The sequence below is a fragment of the Dermochelys coriacea genome, chromosome 2 (assembly GCF_009764565.3).
Source record: "Dermochelys coriacea isolate rDerCor1 chromosome 2, rDerCor1.pri.v4, whole genome shotgun sequence".
Lineage (NCBI taxonomy): Eukaryota > Metazoa > Chordata > Testudines > Dermochelyidae > Dermochelys > Dermochelys coriacea.
The window spans coordinates 154,595,520-154,620,093 of NC_050069.1; the positions used below are offsets into that span (position 1 = coordinate 154,595,520).

At 43.4% G+C, this 24,574-nt stretch overlaps 1 protein-coding gene and 1 long non-coding RNA gene across 2 annotated transcripts in view; both read left to right on the forward strand.

The window, feature by feature from the left end:
- TMEFF1 (transmembrane protein with EGF like and two follistatin like domains 1) overlaps nt 1–24,574 on the forward strand; it is a 235,437-nt gene that overhangs the window by 111,984 nt on the left and 98,879 nt on the right. The window lies entirely within an intron of this gene.
- Nucleotides 1,121–19,696, forward strand: LOC122458846. Its single transcript, XR_006279125.1, has 3 exons — nt 1,121–1,131; nt 16,621–16,627; nt 18,418–19,696. It is a non-coding gene; the product is annotated as an uncharacterized LOC122458846 (long non-coding RNA).

Below are 24,574 nucleotides of genomic sequence, written 5' to 3' on the forward strand. Positions count from 1 at the left end.
TACTCGCTGCAGTTCGCCTCCCTCCCATCCCCCTTCCCCGTTCCTCTTCAGGGACCCCTCTCACGAGCATCTCCTAGAGGAAGTCTGCTCACTGCTAGAGGCAGGGGCGGTAGAGGTGGTGCTTCACGGCCTAAGGGAAAAAGGGTTCTACTCCCAGTACTTCCTTTGGCCTTGGGGATGAGGGGGCCTTCGCCCCATCCTAGCCCTGCACGGGCTCAACAAGTTCCTGGTCAAGACCCAGTTCCACATGGTCTCTCTGGGCACCATCATCCCTTCCCTGGATCCGGGGACTGGTATGCTGCCCTCAACATGAAGGACATGTACTTTCATACCGCCATCTTCCCAGCACAGCGACGGTTCCTATGCTTCACCATGGGCCGAGAACATTTACCAGTTTGCAGTTCTCCTGTTCAGTCTAACCGCAGCCCCAAGGGTGTTCACGACGTGCATGGTAGTGGTAGCGGCCTTCTTATGGAGGAGAAAATCCGGGTGTACCTGTACCTCGACGACTGGCTCCTTATGGGCCGATCCGAGGTAGAGGTGCGGGGCCATGTGGAGGTGGCCCTGAGATTGTTCTGTGAACTGAGGCTCCTGGTCAAGGTCCCCAAGTCCATGCTTGTACCCTTGCAGAGAGTGGAATTCATAGGGGCGGTCCTGGATGCAGTGCAGGCCAGAGCAAGCCTTCCAGTATCCTGATTCCAGGCTATCCAGCAAGCAGTGGCCTCCCTGTACCAGTTTCCAATGACAACAGCCAGGTGCTGCCTGCGGCTGCTGGGCCACATGGCGGCATGCATGCATGTGGTCAGGCATGCCAGACTGAGACTGAGATTGGGCCAAAAGAAATCTAATGAGGTTCAATAAGGATAAGTGCAGGGTCCTGCACTTAGGATGGAAGAATCCAATGCACCGCTACAGACTAGGGACCGAATGGCTCGGCAGCAGTTCTGCGGAAAAGGACCTAGGGGTGACAGTGGACGAGAAGCTGGATATGAGTCAGCAGTGTGCCCTTGTTGCCAAGAAGGCCAATGGCATTTTGGGATGTATAAGTAGGGGCATAGCGAGCAGATCGAGGGACGTGATCGTTCCCCTCTATTCGACACTGGTGAGGCCTCATCTGGAGTACTGTGTCCAGTTTTGGGCCCCACACTACAAGAAGGATGTGGATAAATTGGAAAGAGTACAGCGAAGGGCAACAAAAATGATTAGGGGTCTAGAGCACATGACTTATGAGGAGAGGCTGAGGGAGCTGGGATTGTTTAGTCTGCAGAAGAGAAGAATGAGGGGGGATTTGATAGCTGCTTTCAACTACCTGAAAGGGGGTTTCAAAGAGGATGGCTCTAGACTGTTCTCAATGGTAGCAGATGACAGAACGAGGAGTAATGGTCTCAAGTTGCAATGGGGGAGGTTTAGATTGGATATTAGGAAAAACTTTTTCACTAAGAGGGTGGTGAAACACTGGAATGCGTTACCTAGGGAGGTGGTAGAATCTCCTTCCTTAGAGGTTTTTAAGGTCAGGCTTGACAAAGCCCTGGCTGGGATGATTTAACTGGGACTTGGTCCTGCTTTGAGCAGGGGGTTGGACTAGATGACCTTCTGGGGTCCCTTCCAACCCTGATATTCTATGATTCTATGATTCTATGACTCTGCGGGTGTGGCTCGCTTGGGTGTACCACCCAGGGAGGGACCCTCTAGACTTGGTAGTGACAGCCCCAAGGGATGTGCTGGACTCGCTGCTGTGGTGGCAGTCCCAGCCTGTGGTTTGCGAAGGCATCCCCTTTGCTGCCCCACTTCTGGACCTGACGCTGGTAATGGATGTCAGACCACGGATGGGGGGGGACTCACCTGGGGGACCTCATGACGCAGGGGTTGTGGTCTGAGGCAAAGCAGTCGCTCCATATCACTGTGAAGGAGTTCAGGGCGGTTCATCTCGCCTGCCAGACCTTTCACGCCACTCTGAGTGGTCACAGTGTGACAGTTCTGACTGACAACCCTACTGTCATGTTTTATATAAACAAACAGGGCGGGGCCCATTCCTCGCCACTCTGTTGCGAGGCTCTCCTCCTCTGGGACCTTTGCATGCCCATGCAATTCACCTCAAAGCATCCTATATCCCAGGGGTGCGGAACAAGCTGGCGGTCTCCCTCAGCATGCATGACTGGACGCTCAGGGCGGATGTCATGTTTTCGCTCTTCCGCAGGTGAGGGTTTCCCCGGGTAGATCTGTTTGCCACCAAGGCCAATGCCCAGTGCCCACACATTCCAGGGCCGCAGCCCGGGCTCCCACCGGATCGCAAACACATCCACGAGGCAAGGGGGCTTGATGTATGCCTTCTCTCTGCTCCCCTTGGTGCACAAGGTCCCGCTTAAGGTGCGCAGGGACAGGGTAGTGGTGATCCTCATCACCCCAGCTTGGGCCTGCCAACACTGGTACACATAGCTCCTAGAGCTGTCGGTGGAGGCCCCAGTAGTCCTGCCCCTGCACCGGTACCTCATTACACAGGACGGCGGGCAACTTTTGCACCCTGACCTGCAGTCACTGCACCTGACGGCGTGAGGCTCTGTGGTTAAACGCACTGGAGAGCCAGTGCTCCCTTCCTGTACAGCAGATTCTGCTTGGCAGTAGAAAGCCCTCTACCAGGGCAGCCTATATGGCCAAATGGAAAAGGTTCTCATGTTGGTGTGAACCCTGACAAGTGCTGCCAGTGCAGGCCATTCTGGAGTATCTCCTGCACCTCAAGCAGCAAGGGCTAGCCCCATCCTCACTCAGAGCGCACCTGGCGGCCATCTCTGCCTTCTATCTGGGTTTTCGGGGGGGCTCGGTGTTTTCCCACCCAATGGTGGGACGGTTCCTTAAGGGGTTGGAGAAGATGTTCCTGTACTCCTGCCCCCCCTAGTCCCTCCATGAAACCTTAACCTGGTCCTTTCTCAACTCATGGGACCCCCTTTTGAGCGCCTCGCTACCTGTTCTCTCCTCCACCTTTCCTGGAAGGTGGCATTTCTGGTTGCCATTACCTCGGCCAGAAGGGTGTCTGAACTGAGGGCCCTCACCTCTAAGCCACCGTACACAGTATTTCACAAGGACAAGGTGCAGCTCTGGCCGCACCCCAAGTTCCTCCCTAAGGTGATCTGCCAATTCCATTTGAGTCAGGACATTTGTCTGCTGGTGTTCTTCCCGAAACCCCATACAGACCCGAGTCACCGCAGCTTGCACACCCTGGATGTGCGTCGAGCGCGGGTATTCTATTTGGAACGCACCAAGCCCTTTCGCAAATCCACACAGCTATCTGTGGCTGTAGCCGAGAGGATAAAAGGCCTCCCAGTGTCAGCGCAGTGAATTTCATCTTGGATTACAAGCTGTATCTGGGTGTGCTATGAGCTCGCAGGTGTTCCTACCCCAGCAGTCATGGCCCACTCGACCAGGGCGCAGGTGACTTCCAAGGCGTTCCTGGCACAGGTCCCAATCGAGGAGATTGGTAGAGCAGCCACCTGGTCCGCAATGCACACCTTCATGACCCACTACGCGGTCAACCAGCAGGCCAGAGAAGACGCGGCAGTTGGCGGAGCGGTCCTCCGAGCAGTTGTTCCGTGACTCCTACCCTCCTCCAGAGGTAAGCTTGTAATTCACCTAATTTTGGAATGGATGTGAACAAGCACTCAAAGAAGAAAAAACGGTTATTATCTTGTAACTGTTGTTCTTTGAGATGTGGTATTCACGTTCATTCCACCACCCAACCTCCTACCCCTCTGTCAGAGTCGCTGGCAAGAAGGAACTGGAGGAGGTCAGGCCGACAGAGGTATATAAGCACGGCGCAGTGGCACCACTTGGGGGGCCTGCTGGCCCACTGGGAGTCGCTAAGGGGAAAAGTTTCCGATGCTAGTTGTGCACTTGCCACGTGCATGAATATGGAATGGATGTGAACAACACATCTCGAACAACAGTTACGAGAAAGTAACCATTTTTTCTGCACCTGACCTTTGGTTGCCAACTCTGTCCACATATCTATTCAGGGGACACCATCATAGGACCTAATCACATCAGCCACACCATCAAAGCTTGTTCACCTTCACATCTACCAATGTGATATATGCCATCATGTGCCAGCAATGCCCTTCGGTCATGTACATTGGCCAAACTGGACAATCTCTAGTCAAAAGAATAAATAGACACAAATCAGATGTCAGCCTCACCTCAGTCCCTGGAAAAATCATGGAGCAGGTCCTCAAGGAATCAATTCTGAAGCACTTAGAGGAGAGGAAAGTAATCAGGAACAGTCAGCATGGATTCACCAAGGGCAAGTCATGCCTGACTAATCTAATTGCCTTCTATGATGAGATAACTGGCTCTGAAGATGAGGGGAAAGCAGTGGACGTGTTCCTTGACTTTAGCAAAGCTTTTGACACGGTCTCCCACAGTATTCTTGCCAGCAAGTTAAAGAAGTATGGGCTGGATGAATGGACTATAAGGTGGATAGAAAGTTGGCTAGATTGTCGGGCTCAACAGCTATTGATCAATGGCTCCATGTCTAGTTGGCAGCCGGCATCAAGTGGAGTGCCCCAAGGGTTGGTCCTCGGCCGGTTTTGTTCAATATCTTCATAAATGATCTGGAGGATGTCATGGATTGCACCCTCAGCAAGTTTGCAGATGATACTAAACTGGGAGGAGAGGTAGATACACTGGAGGGTAGGGATAGGATATAGAGGGACCTAGACAAATTAGAGGATTGGGCCAAAAGAAATCTGATGAGGTTCAACAAGGACAAGTGCAGAGTCCTGCACTTAGGATGGAAGAATCCCATGCACCGCTACAGACTAGGGACCGAATGGCTCGCCAGCCGTTCTGCAGAAAAGGACCTGGGGTTACAGCGGATGAGAAGCTGGATATGAGTCAACAGTCTATTCTTGTTGCCAAGAAGGCCAATAGCATTTTGGGATGTATAAGTAGGGGCATTGCTAGCAGATCGAGGGACGTGATCGTTCCCCTCTATTCGACATTGGTGAGGCCTCATCTGGAGTACTGTGTCCAGTTTTGGGCCCCACACTACAAGAAGGATGTGGAAAAATTGGAAAGCGTCCAGCGGAGGGCAACAAAAATTATTAGGGGACTGGAACATGTGACTTATGAGGAGAGGCTGAGGGAACTGGGATTGTTTAGTCTGCGGAAGAGAAGAATGAGGGGGGATTCGATAGCTGCTTTCAACTACCTGAAAGGGGGTTCCAAAGAGGATGGATCTAGACTGTTCTCAGTGGTAGCAGATGATGGAACAAGGAGTAATGGTCTCAAGTTGCAGTGGGGGTGGTTTAGGTTGGATATTAAGAAAAACTTTTTCACTAGGAGGGTGGTGAAACACTGGAATGTGTTACCTAGGGAGGTGGTGGAATCTTCTTCCTTAGAAGTTTAAGGTCAGGCTTGACAAAGTCCTGGCTGGGATGATTTAGTTGGGGATTGGTCCTGCTTTGAGCAGGGGGTTGGACTAGATGACCTCCTGAGGTCCCTTCCAACCCTGATATTCTATGATTCTATGTCAAGAGTTATAACATTAAAAAACCAGTCGGAGAACACTTCAGTCTCTTTGGTCACTCGATTACAGACCTAAAAGTCACAATTCTCCAACAAAAAAACTTCAAAACTGACTTCAACAAGAAACTGCAGAATTGGAATTTTGCAGACTGGACACCATTAAATTAGGCTTGAATAAAGACTGGGAGTGACAAAGTTTTTTAAAAAAAAACAACTATTTCCCCATGTTTTATTTTTTCCCCTGCTGTTTCTCTCACCACCTTGTCAACTGGTTGAAATGGGCCATCCTGATTATCACTACAAAAGTTTTTTTTTCTCCTGCTGATAATAGCCCACCTTAATTGATTAGTCTTGTTACAGTTGGTATAGCAACACCCATTTTTCTGTGTGTGTGTGTGTGTGTGTGTGTGTGTACATATCTTCCTACTGTATTCTCCACTGCATGCATCCGATGAAGTGGGTTTTACACAAAAGCTTATGCTTTTGTGTAAAATAAATGTGTTTAATCTCTAAGGTGCCACAAGTACTCCTTGGTTTCTTTTTGCTGATACAGACTAACACAGGTACCACTCTGAAACCTGTCACATAACAGTGATTTTATAAAACACCCCTACTGGGGGGAAAAAAACCCAACACTGGCCAGTTTTGCTTGATATTTCTTAATCTTAAAAGATAAATATCATGGAAATTTGATGTTCTATATTTAAACAATATGACGCTAACAATTTTAATAAGACTTTAAATATGCTAATAGCACATCAACTAAAAACAATCAGTAAATGTTCAATTTTATGATACGAATTGCAAATAAGCCTGGAACACTGCAATTTGTTCATGCTGGGTGAAAGTCAGCCAGGCAGGGTGCTGAACCACTGCATGGCTTGGCACAGCAAATAAGACTTGCTTTATAGCCCCTGCACACTGTAGAATCTTTCAGTGGACCATTCAGTGGACAATGGAATTACTTATTTGATCTGCACTTGTATGACCCAAAACCTCTATAGTGGGAAGGATATGAAAAATTGCATAGGTAGAAATAGTGACTTTGGGGCAGGTGGCTTCCTCATGGGCTGTGGTAAATCCTTGCACAAAACCTTGTATGTACACAATTCACTCCCTATGAAAGAACCATGTAACGGTGACTAGCTAACAGTCGCTCATTTAAAAAATTATGGACAAGTGAAACTAACTTCAGGCCTAAACAGTATCTTCTTCTCCCTTGCATCTAATATGTATCTGTAAACAAAGGGATCATTTAAATGATACACATGAAGTTGTGTCTGCACTACATGTGATAAAAATTGAGTGGTAACTGAGACCCCCAAAACTAAAACCCACCTCTTCTATGCCATTGATCAAATGAGTTACTGTACAACACATGTCTTATCACAGAGGTTTGCAAACTTTCTTACAATTCCAAGACATTGAGTTGTGAAGAAAGATGGACACACATGTCTACTCTAATTTTTTTTTGCCATTATAATAGGTGGCCACTTAGCCGGAATGGTGGTGTTTTACTATCACAGTTTTGGGAGAACTGCACCTTTTGACCCCCTCTGTGGTCTGGTCAAGGAATGTAATCTCAGGCCTCCAGTTGTCACCTCTCTCTGGCACAGGACCCATACTCATCTTCCAGACCCAGGGGTTTAAATTACAGTTGCAATGTGATTTTTCCCAATGTGTTTGACTCACTCAGCACCTGCACTTTCACCCCTCCCCGCCCCCCAGCGACAATGAGTGGCTCACCAATTATCACAGGTGACCACCATTGCAAAGCACAGTACATTGCTTTAAGGACAAAAGCATATAGAGCATATAGGTGCTGGAACAATTTGTATAGTGGGGGTGCTGAGAGCCATGGAACCAAGCAACTTCAAGCCAGAGGGTGCAGCACCACCCCCAACACCCCTAGTTCCAGCACTTTTTTGATACAGAAAAAACATACAAAACAATAAAAAGATCTAAATATAGCAGAAGTCAGACTCTGGCAGGTTCAAGTTCTTGTAACTTTTCACCAGGGATGGGTACTCCCTTGGATCAAAGGTCAGATCCATTTGTGAGGGAAAGTTCCCTGTGTCAGAATAAACTCAGCCTTTTATCCCTAAACTCTTGCTTTGTCTTGCAGCCCCTTGGAAACAGGCAAAACCAGTCACTGCTCCTCTTCCTAGGTGGTTGAGCCTCAAGGTTGGGTATCTGCATAGCCAGCCTTGGGATTTTGCATTAATCACCCCCTGGTGAATCTAGATTCCACAGGAAATCCACCCAGTGAGCCAGGAACATACAAATACATATATGTATTGAAACAAAGGGCTATGAATTTTCTAAAGGCTCTTATTGTCAGGCCCATCCCAATATAATGGTCTTTGAAGTTGTCATCCTGTCAAAGCTGTCTCAGACATTTAGTTAACAGTCATAATATTAAATGCAATAGCCTCATGGTTCGCCTGTGTTCGTCAGATTTGTCACACAGACTTACTTTCATGTAAGAACTATGAATGTATTTTCACTGATGTACTTTCTGTAAGTCTATGTCTACACTGAGCTAGAGGTGTGATTCCCAGCTCATGTAGACATACTCCTGCTAGTTCTCATCTGAGTAGGCATGTTAAAAGTAATAGTGTAGCCATAGTAGCACAGACAGCAGTGGCACTGTGCTAGCTACCCCAAGCACAAACTTTCCTGTCCCCAAAGTTTTGACATACTGCTACCTGGCTGTGCATCCACACTCTCCTGAAAGCTCATTCTCTGAAGATTCTTTGCCCAATATCTATTTTCAAACTATTCAAAAAATTCTGGAGTAACATTAAAAAAAACACAGAAGTAAATTTAGTGTTCAAAGTACTGGATTTACAGCTCTTGCGATTGGAACACAGAATAATGAAGAGAGAGGCAGCAGCAAATGCAGATCTCCACATGCTGTCCTCACTTTGTGCCTTTGTAGAATCTCCAGGAATCTCTTAGGTGATGGAGGGAGTTTTCTTTCCATGTCTTTGAATTCTTTGGCAGTCCTGGTGAAACCATCTACAAAGTACCACTTCTTTCCAATTATGGTGGTCATCTATTGGGAAGTGGACTGAAATCGCCAACTAATTTCACACTCGTTACATTTTCCCTCTAGTTCAGTGCCATCAATGTTATCAGCATGGGGAGTCCCAGTGTAGACAGGCCATTGGCACATTAAACACCTTGTCATGTAACCCTTTTCTAAGCTGGTCTTTGACATGTTGTTAAAACACTGATGGCAGTTGGTGGCCTATCTTCAACAGAGCTGTTAACAATGGTAGATTTAAACAGGTGGTTGCAACCCTTGGAAACTTTTAGTAAGTTTCCCTCGTGTAGACAACTGAAACAGCCTTCAGGTGGTAAAGAGTTTCAGTCACTACTAACTTGGGTTAGATCTGAAATGCTGACCTGGAGATGGAAAAACTCCATTTCCTATTCCCAATCCTGGAAACAGCAAGTTTTGTTTGTATTCTGAATGTTCCAGAAATAGCTTTGAAACTTAAATTTAATAGTTCCTAATAGTTAGTGCTTGTAAAACATTTGATTGGTTCTTCAAATTCTGCAATTTTAGAATTAAGTAAGATACTTTAGATGTTTAAAGATTTTAAATCTTGGTGGCTTTAAGCGCTACTTGTGGACATATTGCCATATGCACCACCTGCAGAAGCAAACTCCCTAGAATAACTTGCTCAGCATAAAGGGAAAAGGTCAACTCCAGATCTAGCAACTCTCTCCCCACGACCCTCATCACCCTGACCTAAAGTGATGATTGAAGGCTTCTGGTGGTGGATTGTCTCCTGTGACTTACTCTTGGGTTGGATCACTGCTGCCCCGAAAGCTCAAATGATTAAAGATACAGAGAGAGATGAGAGAGACTGTTTCGCAAACATGAAATCCTCCCATTGAACTCCAAATGCATCAACTGACCAGCAGTGCAAATACTCACAGAAAATTTTTTTCTCCCCTTATCCCCCACCACTCCTAGACAATGACAGGTTTTCCTCAGTGAAAAATGGCCTCTGCTTTGGCTGAACCCAGTTTGTGCCTCTTCTTCTTGTTTCTTTTCCTCCCCTCCCCTGCATGCAAGATAATGATGGAACTTTAATTTAACTTTCGATCTTCTGGTGAGCAAAGCTTAACCATTGCATCTCAAGCTCCAGTTTTTTACAATTTGTATTTCTGAATAAATGAGGTTATTCCTAATAGAACTATTTAAATGCTCCTTTGTGATTGCATTGTATTATTTTCATTAAGCCCTATCCTAGCTGCACAGTTTGAATTCTGAGCAGTGATTATCAGCTATTTGAATATGGAATATAAATTGAACAGGCTGCATTAACACATTGGCATACCTGTTTAGTAGGGTGTTGTTAGCATTAGCAAGTTAACAGAAATTCTTATCTCTAGCTCTCAAGTGACAACTGCATATACTGGAAGTCTTTTTTTTTTCATGCTCCTTTTTTGAATAATTTTTGCATGGGCATTTTAGACACTCATTCTATGAAAAAATGTGGGGAAGTAGAGAAAAGATGGCCTTGTATTTAAGGGACTAGGTTTGAGTCTGGGCTCTCTTTCTTTGACCTTTGATAGGTCACTTCATTTCCCTGTACCTCAGTTCCCCATCAATAAGATGGGTATGATGATACTTTGTTTCTCTCACCATTTGTACGTCTTGTCTATTTATACTGTCTCCACCAATATGTGTATGCATAGTGCCTAGCAGAATGGGGCCTTGACTTCAGCTGGGGCCTCTAGATACCACAGCAATACTTGTTGTTGTTATATCTTTATTGATACAGATGCAAATTGTATGCACTTCTTTTTAAATAAGCCACTTAGAGGCCACACTTCAGATTTCTGCTTTCAATCCCTGTTGTAGTGTCCAACATTTTCCCCTTTGAAATTGAATAATTAAGTACAGATTTATATTTTGTTTGACAACTTTGATATGTTTTCTGCTGAACTTAATGGAAGCTTTCAAATATGAAGATGAAATGGCCTCTTAAAAATGTAAGAAAAAAATCTGTAAATGCTATAAACTTCTTTCCAAGAGAGTGAGGCCATAGTCACACTGGTTATTTATACAAAAAGTGGGCCATTAAACAACTTGATTATGGCCCTGATCCTGCAGTGCAAATAAAAACACACTTAACCTTAAATCCCATTAAGCTCATTAACTCTACACATGTGCATAAGGTTAAGCATGTAAATGTTTGTAGGATTGGCCCTAAAATTGTATCCTCTCTCGTGGTGCCATTTCATTTGTAATCCAGTTAATTGATATCATTGATTCAGGCCTTGTATTTGTTGCTTCCTGTATCTTTTTCAGAAAATGGCAAATTCTGCTTTTTCTGCCATAGGGTAGGAGGGTCTTACCTGGGGAAGCATACCAGAAACCTGTACAGAAGGTCTGTATCTCCTTTGCACCAAGAAACTGTTTCCCCACAGGGACTCTTTCTGTGCCATGGCAAAAGAAAGTTGGGTGAGAGGCAGACAGAAGAAGGAGCAGGGCCCACGGATATCTACTTACACAGATCCATTATCCATTCCTCCCCCACCTGCAGAGGGAGATCATACTTGTTATGGAGGTTAGCTCAGCCATAAGGCCACAGATGGCCTTTACTGCGGCTCCAGGAGCTGGTTAGGAGGATTGTCCTCCATGTTAAGACCACAGATAATGAGTTGGCATTGGGAGCAGAATTTGTACTAAGCTATTTTGCAACTGAGACTCAACCTGAGCTACTCGGATAACCTGCAGCTTTGGGGAAAAGTGCCCAGTAATATATGATGAGACTGCTTAGTTTTGTCTCACTATTGGTTGTGTTACAAATTAGCTACTTTGTTTGGGGTTGTTTTGCTTTTAGGGGAGGTGCTACTGCACCATTAATTGGGTATAAGAGTTTCAGTCTTATACCAGAGATCTGGTCTCAGAATTAGTTTGAAAATTTTGTAATTCTGGTATTGGGTGTCTGGAGGCAGCCATCAGACTTACCGTATAAACAGGCTTAAAGAGTTTGTCTTAACTTCTTCTTACCTGTAGAAAGATTTCTTCAGGGAAAAGATGCAAGTGCTTTGTCTTTAGCAGTAGAGGCAATGACTTCCCCAAGGGCAGTGTGGCTGTCCACTCTATCCTGATATAGGAATTGATGAAAAGAGCCAGAGGGAAAGTTCCAATTTTGTATTAGAGCCAGAGTTTGTCCCTAATAGGCAGAGCTAGGAAAGGGTCAAGGAAAATTTGGAAAGGGTTATGGGTGGTCAAGCTCATTTACATTGAGGATGATAGACAACAGGAATGCATTATGAAAAGGGAAAAGAAGTCAGATTCCCTGCAGTAGAAAGACAAACTAACTACATGACTGGTAATAATTTTATATAGCAGTTGTTGTTGGTAGTTTCTAGAGGCCCCAGCCAAGATTGGTGCTGCATTGTGGTAGATGCTGTACGTACATATTGTGTTGATGGTCAAATTAATCTTTGCTCACTAGCAGCAAATTGTTAAGAGAAAGGTTAGTGGACCAACCAGGTGGAGTTACTAATCTAAAAACCCAACCTCAGATCACTTTTGTAATACCATGTGATCCCTAATTCTGTATAAACCTTATCACCACAGTGATAGGAGATGCAGGGAAAGGAGATGCAGAACAACCTGGTTCTCAAATGGAAAAAAGTTATCAGTTTCTTAAAGTCGTCCAATATTTGTTCCAGCCCTATTCAGTATGAAATCTACTGTATGTAGATACACTGGGAGTGTTGTCTTCTGTGCTGTCAATTGGGTGCCCATTTAGCTTTATGGAATTTGTTGTTTCTTTGAGTCAAAGGGCTTAATGGCCTTTGAACACAGGAATTAAAATATTATAAGCTGCAAAAAATCAGTTTGACAAGGAAATAAACAGTCAGGACATGGAGTCAGGTTTGAAATAAATCCCCCCTTTGTGGAGATTGGACACTGCTTTGGAAGGTCTGGTTTTGTTTATTTTTTTGAAATGGTGGAAGAACACAAGCAGAAAAAGTACTTCCATGGGCCATTCAGCTTCCATTAAAGTTAATGATAAAACTCCCATTGACTTCAGAGGAAGGAAGCTTAGATTGGATCCTATTGGCCTAATTCCACCAACACTTATACATGTGAAAATCTCATTGAATACTCTCATAAAGTTACTCAATGTGCTGTGACAAAGCTCTGTCCTTGCTTCCATGGGTCCCGCGTTTCCTGGCGGATTTCGCTAGCCTCAGAGACTCACTGTGACCCTCCACGTAACCCTTCTTTCTCTAGAAACAAGGGTCAAAGTCTACTGAGCCATTTTCATCATAAGCCAGCGACGGAGGTGAGGAGAAGTTATCCTTCCTTGCACAGTCTCTGTTGTCTCCCAGTCTCAGTGACTAATCAGGGGCAAAGGTGTGGGGGGGAGCCCAGGCCCACCCTCTACTCCAGGCTCCAGCCCAGGGACCCTAATAGTATCAGCTATGGTAGCTGACCTTTTAGAAACATGACATGTACAATTCCCTGGGCTACTTCCCCCACAGCAGCCCTCACTTCCTCAAGCTCCACTTCACCCTTATCTCAGGGCCTCCTTCCTTGTACCTGATATGGTGTGTACTACTCAGCCTCTCCAGCAGCGCAACTTCTTCCCACAGCTCCTGACATGCACACCCACCTGACTAACTGGGAGGCTTTTAACTAGTTTCAGCCAGCCCCTGATTGGCTTCAGGTGTCCCAGTCAACCTAGCCTTCTCCCTGCCTTCTGGAAAGTTCTTAATTGGCCCCAGGTGTCTTAATTGACCTGGAGCAGCTGCCATTTCACTTATCCTGGTACCAGGGATTTGTTTAGCCTGGAGCTAATATATCTATCTCCCACTACTCTTCCATAGCCATCTGGCCTTGCACCATCACAGTGCATTTGCAGGTTTGAGGGCTAAATATGCAAGTTACAATATGTAAGCAACGTGACTGAAAGAAGAAAAATCTCCATCCTGCTATTGCCATCAGAGCTCAAAGGGCTGTACAAGTAGCATACAAATGTTTTTCTTTGCTGACTTTTCAGTGTAATTTTAAATTAAAGTAGTATTAGAAATATACTATCTAATTTAATTTAAAATGACATTCACACCAACTTGTTTATAAATAACAACCTTCTCCCACAGACTACTTGCTAAATCATTTTTTTCTACATAAAGACAAATAGGTACTGTTATGTACGCAAGTGCTGAAGACAGTATTTTGTTTAATTCCCAGTAGAAAAACATGTAAAATGTATAAAAGCAGCAAAGAGTCCTGTGGCACCTTATAGACTAAAAGATGAATTGTAGCATAAGCTTTTGTGGGTGAATACCCACTTCGTCAGATCATGTCAAAATGCATGTAAAATGTGGGTTCTGACTACTTGATTACTGTGAATACAGTATAGATTCAAAGAGACAATGTGTGAGAGAGAAATCACTTTGAAGGTTTCATTTTGAATATTTAATAGCGCCAACTATTGCACAGCCACTGGCTACTCCAACTATAGATCTACATTATCTGCTTAAATATTTCTAAAGCTATTAATGTAAAAAAAGTGCCCGAACCTCTAGAAATTGTATGAGAAACTGAAGTGTGCTATGGGTTGAATATGGGCAGTATTTTCACAGGCGCCAACTTTGTCCTTTCCCAGGTGATGCTCGACCGCTGCTCTCCCCCAAGCCCCTTGTCCTGCCCTCCTCCTTCCCCGCCCCCCCAGCACTTCCCACATGTCACTAAACAACTGATCCATGGCGGGCGGGAGGCGCTGGGAAGGTGCTGATCAGTGGGGCCGCTGGCAGGTAGAGGGCACTGGGGGGAGGGGGAGGAGCTGTTAGGGGGGCTGCCAGTGAGTGCTAAGCACTCACCATTTTTTTCCCCTGTGGGTGCTCCAGCCCCCAGAGCATCCATGGAATCAGCATCTGAGTATTTTGACAGAACTGTTGTCCATACACCCATCACAACAACACCTTCTGTACTTGTTCTTGTAGAGTACTGCACACCTGTGGTGGTAATGTGCATAATTGCAGTGTGGGAGACTCTCAGATTCCAAAGCAGTGTTGTTACTCTGGCCACCTCCACTCCCCTGCACTTCTGTGGCCTTTAGACATTAAAAATTCCCTATGCTTTCCCATTGTATACAGGAATTAAAATTATTTTAGCAGTGTGTATGTACATTCTGTTTTACTTAATTTAAATAAACTTTAAATAGGTCTCTTAAAATTTCTTCTAGAAGACAACGTTAACATATAATTGTGTAAATGCACTCCAACTTACCCAACTGATTGTAGTTTTCCATTTAAAAAAGAATATATGAGGAGAATTCTCCCAATTAGCATTTTCAAGAGCCAAGCTACAGCATTTGGATTTGTCTGCTTGATTGAGCTTTTAAATATTGCCTCAAGCCACAAGACAAGTTTTATTGGTCCTCTAATACCTCACATGGGTGTTTTGGAAGCAAACAAGTGCCTTCAGCTGTCCAAAATGTAGATTAATTTACCCATAAAACATACCCTGGAGTGTCTTAATTCTATCAGACTATAGCTCTCTACATTTTAAGTTAAATTTATTAAACAAATGTTTTGGTTGTATTATTTCTTATAACATGTCCATCCCCTATGAACTATTTTCTTGTAGTGGAAGAGTGAGAAGAAACAATTGGAAAAAGACAGTCACTTTAAATCAGTTTGCAGTTGACTTCTGGGCCATCTTCTCATTTTTCCCCTTTCTTTTCTCTTGTTGTCCTTCTCTTCTTTGGCACCTGTTTCCCCATCTGTTCTTCTTAAGAATGGACAGCTGCAAAGGGGTATGCCTTTGATGTCTCATCTCCTGTTCAGCTGCAGCCCTTTGCAGGAAGCTGAGCTTCATCAAGTAGCAGCCGTGTTAGTCTGTATTCGCAAAAAGAAAAGGAGTACTTGTGGCACCTTAGAGACTAACAAATTTATTTGAGCATAATTTATTTGAGCTGCATCAAAGTTTAACTTCCACAAAGCTATCAGTTCAACTACTTATTTACAACTAAATTTTAAAGCAGCCCATTTGCCTCAGAAGCACTGCAGTTCAACAAGAGAAAGATTTATGTGTTTGTGGGCAAAATATGGGGGATAGGGCCAGATTAACCCATAGGCTAATAAGGCTACAGCCTTAGGCCCTCCTATTTTTAGGTCCTATTGTAGGCCCTCGATTCCATATTGAAGTAACAGCTGAGTGACAGTAGCAGGGCCATCAGAAATGTTTTGTCTCATTAGATACTGCTCTGTACAAATTAATCCATCAAGACTGTGAATTCAATTTATGGTGGTTATGATTTTCTCTTTGTGAGTAAAGTCAGTGTTTGCGGGCCGAAGCAATATTGAACTTTGTACACGGTAGGCCTACACTGGGCAATAAAAACCATGTCGAAGAAAGGAGGATGGCAGAAATTGAAGGAAGCCAAAGAAAGACAGCAAAGACAAGATGTAGTGCTGAAAGGTACTCCTTCTCGCCTAACATGTTTTCCTGCTACTATGTCTGGCAGTGAGTAAGTCCAGAATACCAACCCAAGTGGTGAAAAGGAGCAGCCTCCTGTGACTTCTCTAGCTGCAGTCTGACCCCACTCCTCTGAAGACTTTCCCAGTGATATTAATACAAAAATAGCCTTCTCCTATGATCCAGATGAGTGGGACATGACTTCTCAAGATCTCATTGCATATTGGACTGAGAAGGGCACACAGAAATCCCAGAATCTAGATTCTGACTTTTAATTGACAAAGCGAGAGTACACCAATCAGAATAGTTATCTAACCAAATCAGTGTTTGAATATGTGAAGCCTAACAAACGGATTGGCACACGAGAATTGCTCATCCATTTGCCTTCTAAGAAGAAAGTGTACTGTTTTTATTTCCACCTATTTTCTGAAACCAAAAAGTGGGAAATGTTCTGTGAAGGCTTCAGTGATTGGAAGAATACTGCATACATTACCAATCATGTAATGAGTGAGCAGCATACATTGTCAGTTAGCTGAAGCTGTGAATGCAGTTGTTTTAGGATACCCCAACATGCTCGAAGCACTAGAAAGCATTAAGGATGAATCGCAAAAATCAGCAACAAAAAAAATGCGAAGATCCTGAGTGATGCAATGCACACGTTGGAAACTGGTATTTTGTGTGAGGTCTGAAATGATATACTTCAGCCATTCATCAGGTGCAGTCTAAGCTTGCAAAGTGCTCAAATAGACCTTTCTACTGCTGTAAGCCTGATGAGGAGTCTTGGAACTGTTCTTCAACAAATGTGGGATAGTTTTGATGAGTATGAAATTCAGGGGGCTGCAAGGACTGCTAACCATGAGTATAAGTCAGCCACATGCCGCAAAAGACAGACATGCGATGATGCAACTGCCCACTCATTCAGTGGCAAGGAGGCCTTCAGAGTTAATATGTTCATTACAATCATCGAAAAACCTGAAGAGTTCATTAGAACATCAGATGGAGGCGTACAAAAATATTGACAAAACTTTTAGTGTACTGACAAATTTTTCGCCTAAAATTTCAATTTCTGAAGTCAGTGAGGGTATCCAATGTCTGTGTCAGATGTACCCAGAGATCTTCCAGTAGATTTTACTAAAGAATTTCTTCAATTTGTTGAATTCACATCACTCTCAGATATAGAGAGAAGAGATGACGAAAGCAAATCTATTTGGATGTACCGAGTTACCACTGAATCCAAGGTGATAGAATGTTTTCCAACTGTTGAAACTGCATTGCGGCTGTATTTGTCAGTAATGATCACTAACTAGTGAAGAACATTCCTTCTCTCTTCTAACAAGGTTCAAAAATGTCCTTAAACCCACCATGACTCGAGCATCTCTGTAGTATCTGGCTGGTGAATCTTGCCCATATGCTCAGGGTTTAGCTGATCGCCATATTTGGGGTCGGGAAGGAATTTTCCTCCAGGGCAGATTGGAGAAGCCCTGGAGGTTTTTCGCCTTCCTCTGTAGCATGGGGCATGGTTGACTTGAGGGAGGCTTCTCTGCTCCTTCAAGTCTTTAAACCATGATTTGAGGATTTCAATAGCTCAGACATAGGTGAGGTTTTTCGTAGGAGTGGGTGGGTGAGATTCTGTGGCCTGCGCTGTGCAGGAGGTCGGACTAGATGATCAGAATGGTCCCTTCTGACCTTAGTATCTATGAATCTCCATGCTTTGTCCCTCTTGAGCATTGAGAATGAAATAATCAAGTCTTTGAATTACGATGACATAACATCATTGATGACTTTGCCACAGCTAAAGCTAGGGAAAAGAAATTGTTTGAAGACTTGAGTGTAGTGAGAGTAGAATAAACTAGTTAATTTTACATAAATATGTATGTAGATGTTTGATGACGACATAATTTTTTTTGCAATATGTAATTCATACCTACGTCCTTCCCTCCCATTAGCCTTAGGCTCCTCATAACCTTAATCCAGCCCTGGATCAGGCACTTGAATGGAAAAAAGGACTACAAGTAGGGCTTATAGAAAATTTTCTGTCAAAACTTTATTTTGCTGTAAACATTGGGGTTTTTTGACTAAATGAATCTTTTTGTGAAGTGTTTTGACTTCAGTGAAAACATTAACTTTTTGTCCAAATGAACACTCAAAAACTGAAAAGTTTTTTAGTCAAAACATGAAAAAATATATTTAAAAATGCTACTGAAGTGTAGCATAAGTTGTGGTACAGTTGCCTCATGGATCCATTCTCCTCTATGGGCCTACTTCCCTGGCTAGACTACCTGTGGACCTGGTGTCATGATGGATAATCAGTTGAACATGAGCTCCCAGTATGAAGCTGTGGCCAAATGAGCTAATGCAGTCCTGGGATGCATAAATAGGGGAACCTCAAGTTGGAGAAAAGAAGTTTGGCACTGGTGCTGCCATTGTGGAAGAATACTGTGTCCAGTTCTGGGGTCTACAATTCAAGAGGGATGTTGATAAATTGGAGAGGGTTCAGAGAAGAGCCATGAGATCGAATGAGGGATTAGGAAACATGCCTTCTAGTGATACACTCAAGGAGCAAACTCTGTTTAGCTTAACAAAGAGAAAGTTAAGTGATGACTTGATTATAGTCTACAAGTTGCCACCTGGGGAACAAAATATTTAATAATGGGCTCTTCAGTCTAGCAGAGAAAGGTATACCAGGATCCAGTGGGTGGAAGCTGAAGCTAGACAAATTCAGGCTGGAAATAAGTTATACATTTTTAATGGTGAGAGTAATTAATTTACCAAGCAAAGGTTGTGATGAATTCTCCATCATTGACATTTTTTAAACCAAGCGTGGATGTTTTTCTAAAAGATGTGCTCTAGGAATTATTTGAGGGCAGTTCTGTCACCCATGTTATACAGGAGGTTAGACTAATTTGATCACAGTGGTCCCTTCTCTGAACGTATGAATCTCTCGATGCACATGGTGGCTCATCAAGAAGGGAGATTGTGATGCATCCTGAGAGATGTAGTCTTGCCAGAGAGCCTGACCCACAGAGGAGAATGGGGACTACAATGTGCCCAAACTTTAACTCTCATGAGATACTTCTGAACAGACTTTTTTCATTTTTTTTTGCTGAAAACTTGAAATTTTCCATACTCCACACCATTTTCTGATCTGCTCTAGCAATAAGCTCTAGCTGACACAGACTTGTATTTTTTTTAGAAGGGGACAAACATTGGGTATAAGTCTGAGAGTGATAGGACTGTCGTCAGACTTTTTACCTACAGTCCCAGAATATTTGTATGTTTCTGCCAAAATGATCAGCAGTGACATAGTCAACAATACAAGCCATCATCATTAGGCTTCAGAATTAACACCTGTTGAAACGAATGTGGACAGTTCAGACTCAAAACTATTGTAGTCTAATTGTGAGAATGTACATTATTTACCAAATTGCCTGGATTTGGGTACTTTTCAAATAATACATTTTTATTCTGTTAGACAAAATAATAAACCTTTCAGAATCTTTAATTTTTGTGCACCAATTTCTGATGTGAGAGATGACTGTAGTGCCATTGAATGAGCTGTTGGGTGCAGGATTGAGCCCAAAAGGCCTCCACAAAAGATGAATAAATCAGCATTTTCACTATATGATCGAATTTGTATAGTATGTATTAGGATGACCAGACAGCAAATGTGAAAAATCAGGAGAGGGGGTGGGGAGGTAATAGGAGCCTATAATAAGAAAGAAAAGGAGTACCGGTGGCACCTTAGAGACTAACAAATTTATTAGAGCATAAGCTTTCGTGAGCTACAGCTCACTTCATCGGATGCATTTGGTGGAAAAAACAGAGGAGAGATTTATATACACACACACAGAGAACATGAAACAATGGGTTTATCATACACACTGTAAGGAGAGTGATCACTTAAGATAAGCCATCACCAGCAGCAGGGGGTGGAAAGGAGGAAAACCTTTCATGGTGACAAGCAAGGTAGGCTAATTCCAGCAGTTAACAAGAATATCAGAGGAACAGTGGGGGGTGGGGTGGGAGGGAGAAATACCATGGGGAAATAGTTTTACTTTGTGTAATGACTCATCCATTCCCAGTCTCTATTCAAGCCTAAGTTAATTGTATCCAGTTTGCAAATTAATTCCACACCCCCCACTGTTCCTCTGATATTCTTGTTAACTGCTGGAATTAGCCTACCTTGCTTGTCACCATGAAAGGTTTTCCTCCTTTCCACCCCCTGCTGCTGGTGATGGCTTATCTTAAGTGATCACTCTCCTTACAGTGTGTATGATAAACCCATTGTTTCATGTTCTCTGTGTGTGTGTATATAAATCTCTCCTCTGTTTTTTCCACCAAATGCATCCGATGAAGTGAGCTGTAGCTCACGAAAGCTTATGCTCTAATAAATTTGTTAGTCTCTAAGGTGCCACCGGTACTCCTTTTCTTTTTGCGAATACAGACTAACACGGCTGCTACTCTGAAACCTATAATAAGAAAAAGACCCAAAAATCGGGACTGTCCCTATAAAATTGGGACATTTGGTCACCCTAATATGTAGGGATACCTTTTATGCACCTGAGATATGTAGAAAAAATAGGAGAAACTGTTAATATTTTAAATAAATGGTGAAAGCAGAAAATGCCTCAGGCCATTGCCTGAGAACTTGGAGATTCCCCCTGTGATGGGTTGGACCCCCCTGTCGGGGTGCCACTGGATGTGCTGGGGTCCCATTGAGCCCGCCGGTCCTACGAGCCTGGGTTTCCCTTGCACTGAGTTGCTTTGCCAGGCTCTCAAGCCCCTTTCCAGCACAAAACCAGACAAGGCCATACCCAGCTGCAGACACAGACTGAAATCAGCTCTGTGTAGGAGGATTCAGCTAGGGGAATGAATGGCCAGCACTCCAGAGCACACATCATCTGGAATGTAAACCCCCCAAAATATTGTCTTGCGCTATATAGAGAGATCTGTACAATGCAAGCTCATAGAAATCTTCCCATCCCTCAATGTGGAGGGCGATATGCACAACTTTTTGTCCTCTCCCTCCTTCTCCCCGCCCCCGATATGAATTGCACAAACTGGGTTTTGGAATAAACAAGAAATATGTTTATTAATTCCAAAAGGTAAATGTTAAGTGATTATAAGGGATAGCAAACAGAACAAAGCAGATTACTAAGCAAATAAAACAAAACACGTAACCTAAGCTTAATTCACTAAAGAAACAGGTTACAAAATTTCTCACCCTAAATGTTGTTTGTGGCAGTTTGCAGAGTTTTTGCAGTTTAGAGTTCCAATTATTTTTCTTTACAGAGTAGATCCCTGTCTCAGCCTGGACTCAGCCCTTGCCTTTCCCCAGCTTAATTCCTTTGTCTGTTCAGGTACTGTCAGCAGCCTTCCTTCTTGGACAGGGTAGCAATGGAGAAGAGCCATAAGGTGGGAATCCTTTGTTTCCAATGGAAAAATACCAGCAGTGTCCAAGGTGGTACTCCATACCCAGGTGGCATAATCAGATGAGCCTGCAGTGTCAAAGCAACATCCCAGGACATTCCCCAGGAAGGTGGGAGATTAGTATATTCAAAGTTCTATTGTCCTTAAATGGCTCATTCATGCTGATTGCCTTCTGTCTGGTGGATGTTCCCCCAAATACACACACAGTTGTAATTGTTATATAGTTAATATTCCTATCTTCAGATACAGAAATGATACATGCATACAAATTGGATAACTACATTTAGTAGATCATAACCTTTTCAATGATACCTCACATGACCCATCTTGCATAAAACATATTTTCATTATACCGTATTCATATCATAACAATATTTCTATGAAGAACCTACCTCCTTTTCCCCCCAGAAGTGCATGTGCATGTGTTTTTGTTTTTAAAAATAACTTGTCTCTGCCATGCATGCAGCCATGCACCATGCAGCCAGCTGATCACTGCTCAGGTCCACTTTCAGTGTTTAATTTCTATATTTGAATATGCTAAATTGGGAACAGTTTGGTTCATAATTCAGCTTTTTTTTTTAAGAGAAATATAATACAGTCACTTCTGGCTGTGCTGTCAGGGAAGTGATGATGAGCACAGACAAAAAAACCCTCTGTTTCCAGACTTGTTCCCTCATGTTCTCAGCATGCCAAGAACCATTCCTCCCAGTTTCTTCCAAGAAAACTTCTTTGCCTGTCTGACCATTTTCAACTTTTAACTTCTACTACAGAAGCTAAATTGAGAACTGTTTAACATGATTTATCTATCCTAAAAAAAGCTAAAGGCACCAGGAAGGAGCTATTCTTAGACTCAGTTGTTGCTGGTGTTTCACATGGTCTACAAAGGAAAGCTGCTTTTCAGAGTCCACTTGTGGTTGGTTTTTGCTTCTGCAACAGCTCCTCAAAGAGAGAGAGCTACTTTATAGATCCTCCTTTCCCTGCAGGCTGAAGCCTTTTGAACAGAAACAGTTCAGGTGCCATTAACGGGTTGTTAAAGAAATGGCTGCTGGGTTGTGAAGAAGGGGTGGGCAGTGGAGGTACGCAAGGGAGGAAATATTAGGAAACAATGAGTCGTTGAAGATCCAGACTAAAGCGGATGGAGGAGGGAAGAAAAATTCTGTGTAACTGCCTGTAAATACCATTTACCTGTATAGTTTTATCTGTACAGATTTACATAATTACCTATATACTTAACTGCAGCCTTGGTGTGTACTTACTAGTAAATGACACATTGAAATAGAAATAAACACCTATAGAACAAAAATTAAGAGTGGAACATATTACATTTTTTCCTATTGTCTCTTGTACTTCACAGATGAACTGTTTCTCCATAGAAGGATGTCAGAACAAGGCAAATAGTTTTTTTCAATATTTTTTCTTATGAAATATTTTATATATCCATATTAGAATGACATTAAGATACATAATGTTTTATTGGTCCATTGATGCTGTCATAAATGGTTGAAGGTTCATTCAAGGATGACCTAATTTCACACCCACACATATTACACAGGGGTAGTCAATTATTTTTTGTCACGGTCCAAATGTCTCGGTCAAGGTTATAGTTAGGATCCAGACTCCAGAGAAAAATAATAACAATATTGATAAGTAAAAAGATTTTGCATCTGGCGGTCTTGATTTGGCCAGCAGTCCACCTGTTGACTACTACTGCATTATACATAGCTCTTTCTCTCTTGCTTCGTCTTGTGGTTTGGAACTGGTACTAGGGGAACATCTAAAAGCAGATGTCAGAGTAGCTCTTCAATATAATTCCAACTAGCATCTCGAGAGGAATGCTGCTTGCCTGAAGACCACAGAGGCAGAATGCCTGAGCCACTGTCATTGGTACCTCAACAATCTTTACCATGGCTGTAGCTTATATAGTCACAATAGAGCCTTTACTGATTTTGCACTTGTACGCTAGTTTTCAGTTAATTGATTCTAAAAACAAAATCTGAAAAAAGTTAAATGAGGTAAACAAATTTGTTTCTCAGCTGAGACCTTGAATACCATGCTTCAATTGGGAGCAGGTTTGCATGGCTAAGTTATAAACCCTTGACCAATAGGGTTTCTATTGGAAGTTCTAACAGAAGCATAAGTAAGTATTCAGATGCAAAGTGACCAAAAAAAAGTAACTTGGTGGACTTTAGACTTGGCAACTCTGTGTAACAATACCTACAAGTTTATGGAAGGGGGAATGGTTTTCTTGAAGAAGCCAGAAGCTTTTGGATAGCAATGCACAGTATTGCTTATAACTTCAGCTAGGTGTTTCATTCAGCAACAATTCTGGTGGTGGTAATAATCAGGAAGTTTCTTCACTTTGGTAATATTTATGTAACCCAGGTTTTCTGATGGTCACATCATCCCAACCTTTAGGTGTTATCTGCATGCATCTGGGATTGGAGACTACTAGGGATTGGAGACTACTCGTGACCTGCCTCTGTTGTTAGAGGGGTCTTGATAGGGAGGGGATGAGGAAAGTCACCGACATCCATTTCAGGAGCTTCTCCTGGACTGAGAGGCACTCAGAGTCTGCGAGAGGAACCTGTATAGAAGAACCAAGTTGTGCCTGTACCATGTCTGGGCCTCACCCATCCCTGCTTGTCTGTTGCTGACACCATACTGTGGCACTTAGGGGAAGCCATGTGTGAGGATCCTGCCTGGGCTTATATTAAGAGTTCTGAAAGGTTGTTTATTATATTATATATGGTTCAATGTTATAATCCTAGTAGAAAGGATTTTTATTCTCCCCTTGGTTCCATAATACGGTATTACCAACTTCAGAAGTTCAAAAATCATGGGTCCGATGACCCAAAATCATGAGATTGGCCCAAAAATCACAAACATTATATTGTGTATGCTTGGTCTGTCTGAACTCATGTTGTTTACTCCAAGATGAGCATGTGTGACAAACTACAGTTATTGTTGCCCATTCTCCAAAATGTGCGGGGTCAGGTGATTCTGGCCCTGCTGCAGGGTCTCTTGCTGCTGCCTGATGGCGCACAGCTTCCAGCTGTTCCCCAAACCCCAGCATTCCAATTCATTATTGTCCCCCCAGCCCAGCAACTAATTGTGCTCCCTCACACCGCCACACCTGACCTCTGCTCCAGAGGTAGCTCT